Source organism: Scardinius erythrophthalmus (genome assembly GCF_964197995.2).
Source record: "Scardinius erythrophthalmus genome assembly, chromosome: 4".
NCBI lineage: Eukaryota > Metazoa > Chordata > Actinopteri > Cypriniformes > Leuciscidae > Scardinius > Scardinius erythrophthalmus.
In genome coordinates this window covers 47,565,838-47,581,474 of record NC_138224.1, presented here as the reverse complement: position 1 = coordinate 47,581,474, position 15,637 = coordinate 47,565,838, and the positions used below count along the sequence as shown (strand labels likewise).

The following is a 15,637-nucleotide window of genomic DNA, read 5'->3' as shown; positions in this document are numbered from 1 at the left end:
AGAAAATCAAAGACTCAAAGATTTGTTTATTATCTTTAACTGACAAAAAGTTAAAAGAAAAGATATTTTTTAAGTTTTCACTTACCAACTTAAAGTCCCCATGAAATCATAATAAAATTTTTTGGGCTTTTAGTAGGGCTGCACGATTTGGGGAAAATGTCATATTGCGATTATTGAGGTCAATATTGTGATATGCGATTGCGATATAATAAACAAATGGTTTCATGAGTCAACTTGCTTGGTTCTCAAGTAAAATGCACACAGATTAGTGATAATGCTGAAATGTGTATTTCTCAACAACTAAATGCACAGTGCTTTTAAATTAAAGTAATATTTTTTACAAAATGAAATAGTGACATCTTTGTATTACTGCAAACGTGTTATTGTCTCAATAGTACAATAGTATAAAATAAATGTCATATTTACCTGTGCCCTTACTGGCTACAGAAATTTAACAAAGTTATCAAACAGTCTGCACTGCATAAATTATAAATTAAATATAGACTAATTCTTATTAAAGCTACAAAATTTATTTAGTCAAGAGCAGTGAGTAATCTCTGTTCCCTTTGTTCTTTGATTAACTTTACTGACAGAAAGATATTTAATGATGTTAAATATTGAAGGTCTACATTGCAACTCACTGAACAAGTAACAAAAATGTATTCTAAGAAACTGCTGTCAAAAGTTATAACACTAAATCACTAGCCTACTATTGTAAAAATCAATCACACTGTCAGTCTAACTATCTAATATTTATTATATTATACATATATACTTGTATACATTCACTGCTTAAGAAACATTGGTCCCTGGTAATTAACCATAAAACGTAACCTCGGTTCTCTCTAGAAGAGGGAACGAGTACTGCATAATATCTTACGCTAGGGGAAAAACTCTTCTTGATGTCAGATCCAATAAGGGCCTCTCTCGATAGGCTGCTGCAGTTGCCGCAGGGCAGCCAATAGGTGCGCGAGCCGTCTTGCCTATGTATGCATGCTGCCGCAACGCGTTTTACATTATTTCAAAATTAAGGATAATTTTTGGCTTCAATATCTCGCGGAAAAGAGTTTTTCCCCTAGCGTAAGATATTACGCAGTATGAGAGACCTCACGTAAGAGAACAGCAATTATGCCAGATCTGGGCTGCGTTTCCCAAAAGCATCTTAAGCCTAAGAAGTTCGTAAAAATGATCGTACGACTGATCTTAATATTATGGTCTGTTTCCCAAAAGCATCGTAACTTAAGTAGCACTTGAAAATCTTCGTAGAACTACGAGTGCTCTGGAGTAATCCTAAATCCCCAAGTGCATCGTAAGAAGACAGATTTACGAGGTCACCTGCAGGACAACCGGCAGATTACACTTTTATCTAGATTTAACAGATTACACTGCAAAGTAAGTATTTGATTGTACTTTTTTATTGTACACTTTATTGTAATTGTTTTTTGTTTAAATGAATGTATAAATTAAAAAAGGGAATTAAAAATACACATCTAAATTAAATGAATGAACTAAAAAAAAATCATAAAAGAACGAAGTAATGTGGGAAATATGCTTCAAAGACTGGGCAAAATATATTTAAAAAAATCTGTCAAAGACTTGCTGACATGCACGAAAACCAGCCATGTATTGGGCATTTCTTGCAGACCGCCTTCCCTTATCTTTGAACACCCCGGTATGTCCACCCAGATGTTTTGTTTTTCCTTATTTGTATGGTGTCCTTTAAATCTGTTAAAAATAACATCTTTGTTTCGCTCTATCTCCTCTAAAATTAGGCCTACATTAATTTAATCTTTTTTGAAAGGTATCTTTTCTTGTTTGTTTTTTTGTTCATACATTTTGCCAGTAGGTTATCTCCGACTGAATGGACACTTTAGACTTGTCTTGATTGCTAATCCACAGATGACGATTATTAGGTTAAACCTAATAATTAAGGCTAAACATTCAGAATACGATTCCATATAAGTTTATATTACAGCACTTCGCGAATGGACAGCGACTCTTAAGTAGCACGTAAAACGCGTTCTCGTGCGTTCATGTTAAGTGCATTTTTGGGAAACGCTCGTGGAATTGCTGCGAGCGTTCGTAACATTGCACATAGAGAGCGCTCTTAAGAGCTAAGATACATCGTTATCGGGAAACCCGGCCCTGATCTCTCCAAAGCTGACAGCCTTTGAGGGAGTACATGGAAATTGTTCCATGGAAACGGCTGGGAATGGCTCCAACCTTCAGCCGCAAACTTCCTGGAATGTAGTTAATAAACATAAAAAGTCATATATGGTTAGTTCATGTTGGTTCACAGTGCATTAACTAATGTTAACAAGATTTTAATAAAGTATTGGTAAATGTTGAAATTAACATTGATAAAGATTAATAAATGCTGTATTTAAGTGCAGTTCATTATTAGATCATGCTAATTAATGTAGTTAACTAATGTTAACTAATGAACCTTATTGTAAAGTGTTACCAATATTTCTTTTGAGCTAATTTGCTACACAAGCGTTTGCGCTGGTGATATAGAGCACTGCTCTATTATACTCTGCTCCAGAAAGCATCCTGCTTCTTTTACTCTTTTATTTGTATTCTGCCAGAATGTGTCTTACATACACATACACATCCATATACACATACACACCAATTCAAAAACTGTGTAAAGATAATCTGAATGTACATGATTAATTCAAAGTGAATGATCTTATTTGCAGTATGATCCATGAAGCTGTATTTGCAGAGAATCCTGGGCTGTAAGGAGTCAAGTCAAGTCATCTTCATTTATATAGCGCTTTTAACAATGTAGATTGTTTCAAAGCGGCTTTACAGTGATAAACGGATAATTTAAGGTAACAGGGATTGTTTTGGCTTTATAGCGGTTATTGAATAAAGATATTTTCCAGCTAAAGTTATTTTTGATTGATTCACTTCCGTCGCAACGATCATTAGTTATTAAATTAGGGGCCGCTAAGACGACACCGTTCTCTCTACACAGACTTTAAACGTGAAACTGATAAACGCTGATGGTGCCCACGTGCGCATCAAGAATTAATTCTATAGTTATGAGCATTTGAATATGTGTGCAGGTTTGTAATTCCCTACAAACCAAGCCTTAACAAACTACTTGTCTGGCCTAAAAAAAATGTATACAGAATTTGATCACTTCGGGGTAGATACGCAAAACCGAAATTATCCCGACAACGCTTTATTTGTAGAGTGGTAAAGGGTTCCTTCAAAGGGGAGAGATTAGTTGGCCCTCCAGCACTGCGTTGTCATCGGGTCCAGGTGCAGGTTCCATCTGGATACGGCCTGGATACGGCAGGCTGCGGGAAAACCTCGGGATAAACAAAAGACACTAAAATTAGCGTAGATGCCATTCTTTTTATGATGTAACGAGTACATCAGGATTTATGGGAGGTGTTCCCAGTTCCGGCTGACCTAATCTATGCAGCCTAACATTGAGTGTGTCTGCTTCCCGGACAATGGTAGGAAGACTGTTCCAAAGTTTTGGTGCTATATAGGAAAAGGATCTACCGCCAGCAGTCGATTTTGATATTTAAGGTATTATCAACTGGCCGGAATTTTGAGATTGCAATAGACGTGAAGGACTATAATGCGTTAAGAGCTAGCTCAAGTACTGCGGAGCTAAACCATTTAGTGCTTTGTAAGTAATCAGCAATATTTAAAAATTTATATGATGTTTAATAGGGAGCCAATGCAGTGTTGACAGAATGGAGCTAATATGGTCATACTTCCTGGTTCTGGTAAGAACTCGAGCTGCTGCATTTTGAACTAGCTGTAGTTTGTTTATTAAGCGTGCAGGGCAACCACCCAGTAGAGCATTACAATAATCTAGCCTTGAGGTCATGAACGCATGAACTAATTGTTCCGCATTTGTCAATGAGAGCATATGGCGTAATTTAGATATATTTTTAAGATGGAAAAATGCGGTTTTACAGATGCTAGACACGTGACTTTCAAATTAAAGACTGGTATCAAAGAGCACACCCAGGTTCCTAACCGACGACGAAGACTTAACAGAGCAGCCATCAAGTGTTAGACAGTATTCTAGATTATTACGTGAGGAAGTTTTTTGTCCAATAATTAGAAACTCTGTTTTTTCAGAATTTAGAAGTAGGAAATTACGAGTCATCCAGTTTTTTATATCAGCTATGCATTCCGTTAATTTTGTGAATTGGTAGGTTTTGTTAGGTTTTGAAGAAATATAGAGCTGAGTATCGTCAGCATAACAGTGAAAGCTAATTCCATGTTTCCTAATGATATCTCCTAATGGTAGCATGTACAGAGTGAACAGCAGCGGTCCTAGTACTGAGCCTTGTGGTACTCCATACTGAACTTGTGATCGACAAGACATCTCTTAATTTACTGCTACAAACTGATAGCGGTCACATAAGTATGATTTAAACCATGCTAGTGCAATTCCACTAATGCCAACATAATGTTCGAGTATTTATAAGAATGTTATGGTCAATAGTGTCAAATGCAGCACTAATATCGAGTAACACTAATAGCGAGATACAACCACGATCGAATGATAAGAGCAAATCATTTGTGACTCTAATGAGAGCTGTCTCGGTACTATGGTACGGTCTAAATCCTGACTGAAAATCCTCGCAGATATCATTTCTTTCTAAAAAGGAACATAGTTGTGAGGATACCGCCTTTTCTAGTATCTTTGACAGAAAAGGTAGATTCGAGATCGGCCTGTAATTGACTAATTCTGTAGGATCAAATTGCGTTTTTTAACAAGTGGTTTAATCATAGCCAGCTTAAAGGTTTTTGGTACGTATCCTAGAGACAAAGACGAATTAATGATATTAAGAAGAGGATCTATGACATCTGGAAGCATCACTTTCAGTAGCTTAGTCTGTATAGGGTCTAACATACATGTTGTTGATTTAGATGATTTAACGAGTTTAGTAAATTCTTCCTCTTCTATAGCAATAAATTAATAAAAATTTTCCTCAGGGAGACTACAATGCACTGCCTGATGCGATACTGTAGTAGACGGCTGAATAGTTATAATTTTGTCCCTGATATTATCAATCAAGTGAAGAAGTTCATAAAGGCATTACTGCTGTATTACTGTGGAGCAGATGATAAGGAGAGACAACATTGTCATCGAGCTCAACATATCTTGAGGTCAACATATCTATATCTACATTGCATTTCGTTGCCTTGTACCTGTACTTGTGTAATGACAATAAATTGAATCTACATCTACATCTCAATTCTGTAACCAGTTTACACAAACAACATACTTTCTACTAAGCCTAACACTGATCTACCATCCCATGACAAATGCACTCCCTTCTGGAACATGTTTTCTCTACTTATTCGGTCCATCATCAGTACTGACTGCTGTTCCCTGAATACTAACTTGCTTTTTAAAACAGTGTAGTTTGGCATCTTGTGTGGAAACATGAGTCATTGAGATTTATGTACATGTATGTAGATGATTTGTTAAGTGGGAAAAGGGGAGGCAAGTCAGGATTTAGCTGAGTGAAACGTATGTTGTAATTTTAATAGTTATATGTATATAGAATATGTGTATATTAGTCAATTACATTTCTCTGTCAATTTAATATATTTATAATAATATTTGTTTTTGATAATCACTTAAGCCCCAACATACATTACAACTGAACTATATCATGTGACACAAGGGATCAAAACCAGGCAGGCAAAGATACACTTATAGTTGAATGCAAGCTCTAATATAAATACAGCAATTGTGTTACTGCCATTCAAAAACATGTTTTGCCTCAAAATCAGAAAGCTTGTCAGTGGTTCATCAACTTGTAATGGCACTTCTGCATTCGCTTTGATCTGTAGTTCGAATGAGACATAAGAAACTACAAATTAGACTTGCTTTACGGCAAGCGTTACAATAGGTTTGTTTGTTTTTCTTCGTTTCTGATGTCGAAATACATCATACTTTAATAAAATCATGCAACATACTCTACCTTGTCTGTGGACATTGTTATTTCCAAAGCCAGTGCTGGATAAACAAATAGCGTGCGTGTGACGGTAGGCTCAATTATTTACGACAACGGTAATGGACAGTTCCGCTTCCAACCTGTAGGGGGACCGATGAGAAAAAGTGCTTTGGTGTTGCTTTAAGAATGAGCAGAATGAACGTTTCTTCTGTGCTCATACAAGATGTTCTCAATCAAGCCAAGTTGTTCATCGATCATCACTCTTGCTGCGTCCCAATTCGCCGACTTATACTACGCTCTAAAAGTATTTACTCTTTTTGTGAATAAAAATGCATACTTTTGAATGTGTAGCAAAAGAGTAGGCAAGCTTTGGCACATACTACTTCGTCATCTTTAACGGACAGCTCTGTCGTGTGCGTCACCGTAAACTGCCCTGTCAATCATCTGTCACAGTTAAAATCCTCCATTCAATCTAATTTCCTACTTTTTCGGAGAGAAACACGTTGATCTGCCAGTCGTGGGTCTTTCATGCGGAGACTCCTCATGTGTTTCCAATTTGAATATACACTCACCTAAAGGATTATTAGGAACACCTGTTCAATTTCTGGCAGTTGCTTCAATGCATTTAGGGGTGTGGTCCTGGTCAAGACAATCTCCTGAACACCAAACTGAATGTCAGAATGGGAAAGAAAGGTGATTTAAGCAATTTTGAGCGTGGCATGGTTGTTGGTGCCAGACGGGCCGGTCTGAGTATTTCACAATCTGCTCAGTTACTTGGATTTTCACGCACAACCATTTCTAGGGTTTACAAAGAATGGTGTGAAAAGGGAAAAACATCCAGTATGCGGCAGTCCTGTGGGCGAAAATGCCTTGTTGATGCTAGAGGTCAGAGGAGAATGGGCCGACTGATTCAAGCTGATAGAAGAGCAACCAGAGCCGCGGTGATTTAATAAACCAGCCACATTTCAAAGTCGTTTACGAAATGACCGCCAGGTGGCGCAAAGGGGCATTGTGCAAAACAGCAGCAATTGCCGTATTTTAAAATGTAAGTGGGTTAAATATAAAACCCTAAGCCTAATAGGCATTTTTTATATATATAAATAGGCCTATTAGGCTAAAACAGAATAGAACCAAAGATAGAATCAATTTCAGAACTGAAAAAATAGAATCAAAAGTTAAAAATAGAGACGATATTAGGAGCAATGACGCTGAATATTTTTACTATTCTATTGAGGAATTAGATGAATGAAGAGAGCTTCTCTCTCGTGAGCGATATAATTGCAGATTAATTTATAGTGATCTCAAAAGCAGTCCTGTAAAAAAAAAAAACCTACATGGGGTAGGCCTATAGTGTTACGACAGAATCGAGGAAACAGTGTGCAAGTAAAACTCTTTATTGAATAAAGTGATGATGATGATGAAAGTCCGAGATGATGCAGGCTGTGGCGCAGGGACTTCGATGGCCAGACACGGTGTGTAGACAGAAGTGCAGGGTGCTCTGAAGTGCCGACAAAATCCTGACATGAAATGAATCCACAAGACTGTGACCGGAACACAGGAACTCAGGACGGAGGCGATGAACAGGAACAGGATCAGACACAACACAAGGACTTCATACAACGATCTGACAGGGGAGATGAGAAAGTGGTGAGTTTATATATTGTGATGAGATGGGCTGCAGCTGATGATGAGTGATTGCAGCTGGATCGCTGATCAGTGATAACAAGCCGGACACACCCTACTCACGCGCTCACACACATGTAAACAATCAAAGCACGGGACGAGAGAGAGACATTGGATCTATGAACCGTGACAGTACCCCCCTCCCTAGGAACACCTCCTGGTGTTCCCAGGCCCCCTTACCTGCCGATTGTAATCATCGATAAGGGAGTGATCCAGAATGTCTCTGGCAGGTACCCAACTTCTCTCCTCTGGACCGTAACCTTCCCAGTCCACCAAGTACTGAAATCCGCGTCCCCTCCGCCTTGAGTCCAGCACACGATTGACCGAATAAGTGGGTTCCCCATCTACGAGTCGCGGCGGGGGAGGAACCGGGACTGGTGGATTAATACGAGAATGAAATACGGGTTTAATTTTGGACGCATGGAAGATGGGGTGAATCCTCCTGTACGCCGGAGGAAGGTTGAGGCAGACTGCCACCGGACTAATGATCTTGGTGACAGTAAACGGGCCAATGAATTTGGGAGCAAGCTTATTGGATACGGAATGCAGAGGAATGTTCTTGGTAGAAAGCCACACTTTTTGACCAGCGACGTATACGGGAGGCCTAGACCTGTGGCGATCGGCTTTGGCCTTGGTGCGCAACCCCACCTGGAGTAGAGTCTCGCGGGCTCTAGTCCATGTGTGGTGACACCTCTGGACGAAGGCGTGAGCGGAGGGGACCGCGACTTCGGATTCCAGACTAGGAAAGATTGGTGGCTGTTAACCTACACTACACTCAAACGGAGACAGGCCCGTGGATGACACTGGCAACGTGTTGTGGGCGTACTCCACCATAGAGAGTTGGTGACTCCATGAGGAAGGATTCTTGGAGACCAAACATCGTAACGTTCTCTCCAAATCCTGGTTGGCTCTCTCAGTTTGGCCATTGCTCTGGGGGTGAAACCCAGAGGACAGACTGACAGTCGCACCCAGTAATCTACAAAACTCTCGCCAAAATTTGGACACAAACTGGGGTCCTCTGTCAGAAACCACGTCTGTCGGGAGGCCATGTAACCGAAAGACGTGGTCAACGACAATCAGCGCTGTCTCAAAACTACCGTGTGACCCTGAGAGGGTGGGAGGGCGGTAACAAAATCTAGTGCGATATGGGACCAGGGTCTCGAAGGGACCGGCAGCGGTTGAAGTAACCCATCTGGGGGTCGATTGGAAGTCTTACCAGTAGCACAAACTGAGCAAGCCAAAACAAAATTGTGAATGTCACAAGCCATGAAAGGCCACCAGAATCGTTGCTTAACTAAAAATTTAGTACAACTGACTCCTGGATGACAAGCCACATTGGAAGAATGCCCCCACTGAATAACGCTGGACCGTAAACTCTCAGGCACAAATAAACGATTCGGTGGGACACCGACCGGGGGCGTTACCCCTTCTAAGGCCTTCATGACCTTCGATTCGACCTCCCATAAGAGTGTGGAGATGAATAGAGTCTCCGGTAAAATGCACTCGGGAGTAGACGGGCGTTCGGAACGATCAAAAATGTGTGATAAAAAATCGGGTTTGATGTTCTTAGAACCCGGGCGGTACGAGAGCGTAAAATCAAAACGACCGAAAAAAAGTGCTCACCGAGCCTGCCTGGAGTTCAATCTTTTAGCAGTCCGAATGTATTCCAAGTTCTTGTGATCGGTCCAGACGATAAAAGGTACCCCCGACCCTTCTAACCAGTGCCGCCACTCCTCCAATGCTAACTTGACTGCCAACAACTCTCTGTTCCCAATGTCATAATTGCGTTCGGCAGGAGATGAGACAAAAACGCGCAAGGGTGCATCTTGTCGTCTGAGAGAGAACGCTGGGATAACACTGGACCTACCCCCACCTCTGACGCATCGACCTCCACCACGAACTGACGTGATGGGTCAGAGGTTGTCAGAAGGGGGGCTGAAACAAAGCAACCCTTCAGTTTGGCAAACGCAGCCTCGGCCTTGACAAAAAGCCCATTCTCTAGCAACCTCTGAAGCACTCGTCGGACGTGCTGCACGTGTTCCTGGAGAGAAGAAGAAAAAATCAATATGTCGTCCAGGTAGACATATATGAACTGATCTATCATATCTCGCAGCACATCATTGACGATTGCCTGGAAGACCGCTGGGCTGTTGGAAAGCCCGAAAGGCGCCGGAGCGTTTTGCAGGATTTTCTTCACATTGTAGCACTATAAACTTAAATTACTCCGTCATTTATGGTCATACAGAAAAAAGAAATATAAAAAAAGAATCTGTGATATTTTTACTTTTGTATGTGTCCACTTAGTGAACAAACTCCATCGCACACCTGCAAGTGATAGGTGCGTAGGATAATAAGACCAACCAGGTGGATCGTTTCAACAGACAAGCAATTCCCGCACACTATCGTAACTTGCAAAGAAGTAATATTTATTCACACAACGTTTCGGTCACACGACCTTCATCAGGAGTATACAAATGTTCAAATTCATCTCTTTTAAGATAAACACATGACCAATTAACAAAGCTCCATCTGTAAACAATTAAGCTCATTAGGAGTATAAAATTAGCATAACATCATAAACAGTTACAAATTATGATAGTTACAACAATCAATAAAGATCCCCCTGTAGGTTAACAAGATCATCTAAAACACATAATCAACACGTCGTCATCAAACAGCATCAAATTGTTACAACAATCAGTCAGGCTCCATAGCCACTCAAACTCATTGTGAATACATAGTAGAAACAACACATCATTCAAAACAATTACATCACTATAACATTACATTAAATGGTGCTTCATCGTTCATACCCATAGGTAATAAAGTTTGAAGGGTGTAAATCCAGAACAGTTCGCGTCTCTGTAGAAGTAATTCAATGTCTCCACCTCTAGGTGGCAAAGTTACTTTCTCAATCCCACAGAAACGTAAAGAGGTAACATCGTGATTCAAATTTAAAAAGTGTACCGCAACTGGATAATTCATATCTTTTCTTCTGATCGAACTCTTATGTTCACTAATTCTTTGTTTCAATTGACGTGACGTTTTTCCCACATAGCCTATACCACAAGGACAACGGATCAAGTACACAACATGAGTGGAAACACAAGTAATCACAGATTTGATGCTATATTTTTTACCAGTTCTAGGATGACAAAAAAATGATGTTTTAAAAGTGTTATTACACTGAGCACAATTCCCACAACGATAATTGCCCTTCTGTATAGGACTAAGTAAACTCTGAGATGCACGAGGACTAACGCTCTGAAAACGAGCATGTACCAAGCTATCTTTTAAATTCCTGGCGCGTTTATATACAATCAAAGGAGGATGTCTAAAAATATCGTTCAACTCCGGATCAGAAGACAATAAATGCCAGTGTTTTTTAAAAATTGATTTTATCATGTAGGACTTAGGTGAATGTGTTGTAATACAAGCTTAATTTTTTTACCTACAATATTCGCTCAATGTAGAACCATGCATTTTTAGACGCATTTCGTTATGGTACAGTCTTTCAAGTTGCACCCGGTGTTCATCATGTGATAAATTAAAATCCATGTTCTTCTCTGGAAAAAGGATCTTATCCGCATCTTCTTGCGTAAACGCCAATGTGTTAGCGCAGTTGTCTGTCAAATTATTAATCTCTTGAAAAGTAGTCATGTTTCTCTTGTTGCAAGCCTCAGGGTGCGTAGGATAAAACTCTCTCAGTCAACAAGCAGTAGAGACAGAGTCAATCCACTTACAATCAAATCAAAACATTGTGCTTTTGTAAAATAAAGAAAATAAACAGGTTGTGCGTTCTGCCTCTGAACTTTTTTTTCTTGAGCACGTCTATAAACTGAAACAAAACTCAGCGAATACTTGTCACACATTTATGAGCCATATACCTTTATAAACATTTAAGTGTGTACTTTTAAATGATCGGATTCAAAACGAAAACAAATATTCTCTGTTTAAGTAATTTGTATAAAACCAACAAGATGTCCAGCTTCTCAAACGCTTCCTAATTATTTTTAATTCGGCCACGCCCACTCGTGCAAGAGAGATTCACATGCAAATCTCCACATGGACCGCGTCTCGCTCATTACCTCAACAACAAAACACTTCACTTTTCGTCGAGTTTGAAAGACGTGCCTGAGCTTACATTGGATTTAGGCTACCTCAGAAGAAGAAGAACGCGATTTGAAGACAAGAAAGATAAGGTAAGAAATTCTTACATATTAGTTTGTTATTGTTGCATAAATGTCACGTTGCAGTTGAACTGTTGCTAGATATATGGGGAATATTATAATATTTAGACCCGTGTTTACTGTTACTGTGTTTGTGGATATCTGCTCAAACGTAGATATGTATATGGTAACCATAATGTTTTATATTTGAGCGCGATCGCGTTTGAATGTATCATATTTTTGATAGCGATCGCGTTTGAATATCATATTTTTGATAGCGATCGCGTTTGAATGTATCATATTTTTGATAGCGATCGCGTTTGAATGTACTGTATCATATTTTGGATGAAAGCAAAACGCACCAAACGGCTTCATGTTTTTATTATTATCTCATTTCATATCATCATAATGGATGGAAACATTTGAAGTAACATGATAATCAATATATTTTTCTCTAGCTTAGTTGTTACTGAAATCTTTTGAAAGATTTATACTGCTATAGGTTATTTATTGTTATTATTATTTTATCCGGCACTGCGCATATACCTTATGCCTACAAGGCACAACAAACCTGGTGTTCATTATATTATGTTGGAAACATTTGTGTGTGTGTGTGTGTGTGTGTGTGTGTGTATTCTGTGAATTTTAAAAAGGAATTTTAAAAAGCAATTTTAACCAGAAAAATCTAATATTTATTTCCAAAATCGTGCAGGCCTTTCTCTTGATATCAGTATGTTCACTTTTTTTTTTCAGGGCCCAGATGCCACTGAGGACTTCAACATTCACATGAATCTCTGTACGTGAACATGGTAAAGTGAAAATCTTGGAAATGAAAGGTATGTACAATGTTTTTAGGAATGGCACAAAGGTCTCTGTCTTTGAAATGCTTTTTTGGCATTTGTTGTGTATCTTTGGACTATGTTGTGTTGTAAATAAATCCAAACCATTTAAAAGCCATTCTTTTTTAAATCTCCTCATTTACAGTATTGTGCAAGGTTGCTCAGAATGACAGGGCCTGATAGCTCCTAATAGGGCCGTTAGGGGAGGTTCTTTGTCTTTCTCAGGTGAGAAAAGCTTACATATTAATGAGCTCCCGCATAAAGCTTTCTAACACAAAACACGTCGTAAAATGTTTAAATCAATATATTGTCTTATCTGAATGAGCAGTCAGGGTGATTTTCACATAGTTTTGGAGCAAATATTCTAGGCTACGTCATACAATTTTCAAAAGTCTTGTGAAGAAATAATCAGTATGGGTTTCATGGCCTTATTTCAGTGAGAATTTTTTTTTGTATTTTCACAAACCACGCATAAATGTCATTATCTCAAAACTACAAACTTTTACATACATGCTGCTGATATATTATTGTAGCAGAGTTTGTGCTGAATACAGTGTAATTAGACTTTAGCCATGAAAATGTCACAAGTAACAGAAATAACCAGAAATGTCAGAGCATGTCAGAACACCTCCAGGGCCCAGAAAACAGCTCAGACCTCAAAGGGTTAAGCACACTCTTCACATACATGACGAAGAGCGAATGTTAAAAGGGAAAAGAAAACACTCTAAAACAGCTACAAATCAAAGTGGAAGTAAACACATTATAATAAAACAAAGGTCAGCAGTAGAGCAGTCATCTTCCTCTTTGCGTGATCAATCTCACTCTCACTGTGCATGCGCTCTCACATAAAAATAGCATGCATACAATAAAGTACGCCATATAAGAAGTCATCTTAAAGGCACATCCACATTCATGTCATGAACACTACTTAACACTAGGTGGCCGTTACAATGGATGTGCGCGGTGTTATAATGCGTTGCTATTGACGACCGTCATTACAAGGAAGGAAATGCTTTAAAAAGTACATAGAATTGCTTGTTTTATTTGTTGTTTGTTGATTTTCAAATATAAAACTGGTTGAAATGTCTTCAGTGTGAGCATCAACTCATTTTGAACACTTTCATCTCGTTTTAACAAAACTGTGATAATATTGATAATCGCGATAATTTTGGTCACTATAATCGTGATATTAAATTTTCATACCGTCCCATCCCTAAATTAGACTGTAGCCATGAAAATGTCACAAGTAACAGAAATAAGCACAAATGTCAGAGCATGTCAGAACACCTCCAGGCCCAGAAAACAGCTCAGACCTCAGAGGGTTAAATTATAAACGGAACACTTTTTTTGCCCCCATTTTTCATGAGCTGAACTCAAAGATCTAAGACTTTTTCTATGTACACAAACCTATTTCTCTCAAATATTGTTCACAAATCAGTGAGCCTTAGGTTGGCCACAAAAAAAGGCCACTCTAAAATGTGCAGTTTTATCACACAGCACAATGCCACAAAAAACACTTGTTGCACCTGGTGCCGCATTGCGCCGATAGAGTTGCGGGCCCATAGAGTTTGAACAAAGCACAGATACACACCGTCACTCATCGTGAATCACAAACACACACTGATCTTCCTGTTTATATAAGGGTTCATTACACACATTTATTCTTACATGTTATTTCACTGTAGTATTAATGTAATGAAGAGAAAATAAGAGACTCTATAACATCTCTAACTGTTACTTATTTACCATGCAGCTCAAAGCATTATGGGTAGAATCTTTCTACAGTCTATTCTGATTCATCAACACAGTTTCACTGATGATCCAGAAAGGACCCTAAACCCAGGATAGAGCGGTTGAGTGAATGTGGTCTGGACTGTGTGTATTAGGCTCATTGTGTCAGAGACGTTGTAGAAGGACAGAGTTCCTGCACTGTGATCCACATACACACCTATTCTACTGCTGATGGACTTTACAGGGAGTTCAGTCAGTATGTTATTGTGTGCGAATGAGGAACTGGAAGAAGTGCAGATCAAACACCAGGACTGATCATTAGATCCAAACCGACACTCATTACTCCGTCCCTTCCTGCTGACGCTCTTATATGACACTGATATAAACACACCATCATCACCACTCCACTTAATCTCCCAGTAACAGCGTCCACACACACTCTCTCTACACAACACCTGCCACACATCATCAAATCTGTCTGGATGATCAGGATACTTCTGGACGTTGCCAGTGAATGTGATCACTCTGTTCCCCTCAGACAGACGGAGGCAGTCATTCAATGTGTTCGGATCCAGAGTGAACCGATGGGAATCTGATGGAAAAAAACACATCAGAATCAGGAATTATGAATTTCTGAATCATGTTTGTAGGATTGAAAATATTCAAAGATATTTGCTTTACTGTTTTCAACCCCCTCTTTCTACCCTAAGGACCATTTGGAATTCCTAAAGACATGATAGTGATCATAGGCCTGCAGGCCAAGATGTATGTACATACGAATTGTCACACCTTTAGTATGATGAGGGAAGTTGTAAATATCTGATTGGTCAGTTTGAACGTCTCACATTTGAGTTACAGTCACATGTTCAAGGAAGGGATAGAAGAAGATTGTAACAGTTGCTCTGTCTCTATTATTCTGTGGCTCTTTTTTGGGGGCACTCTTTCTTTGTCTCCTCTTTTCTTTGTCTCCTACTCTCTAAACACTCTCTATATATAAATAGACATATAAATGTTATATCTCTCAGGTAACATTTTACATATGTGCTGGTTACAATTAGTGGTATAAGTTTTTATCGTCTCCTACATCTATTTTGTAACTATTTTAAACATGAACACACTATTTTAAACATGTTTTTCTGCTTGTTTTCTTAGTGACTTACATTGTAGGAAATCGTTTCTGGTCCTGGGAACAATGTGGGTGACTGTGGAAATCAATAGAAAGGAAGAGTGTGATTATCATGTCAAGAGAAAATTATCCCTGCATCTG

The 15,637-nt window shown here is 39.0% G+C and overlaps 1 long non-coding RNA gene across 1 annotated transcript in view; it reads right to left on the bottom strand.

The window, feature by feature from the left end:
* Nucleotides 1-15,637, bottom strand: part of LOC308689647 — a 1,235,845-nt gene that overhangs the window by 432,688 nt on the left and 787,520 nt on the right. The window lies entirely within an intron of this gene.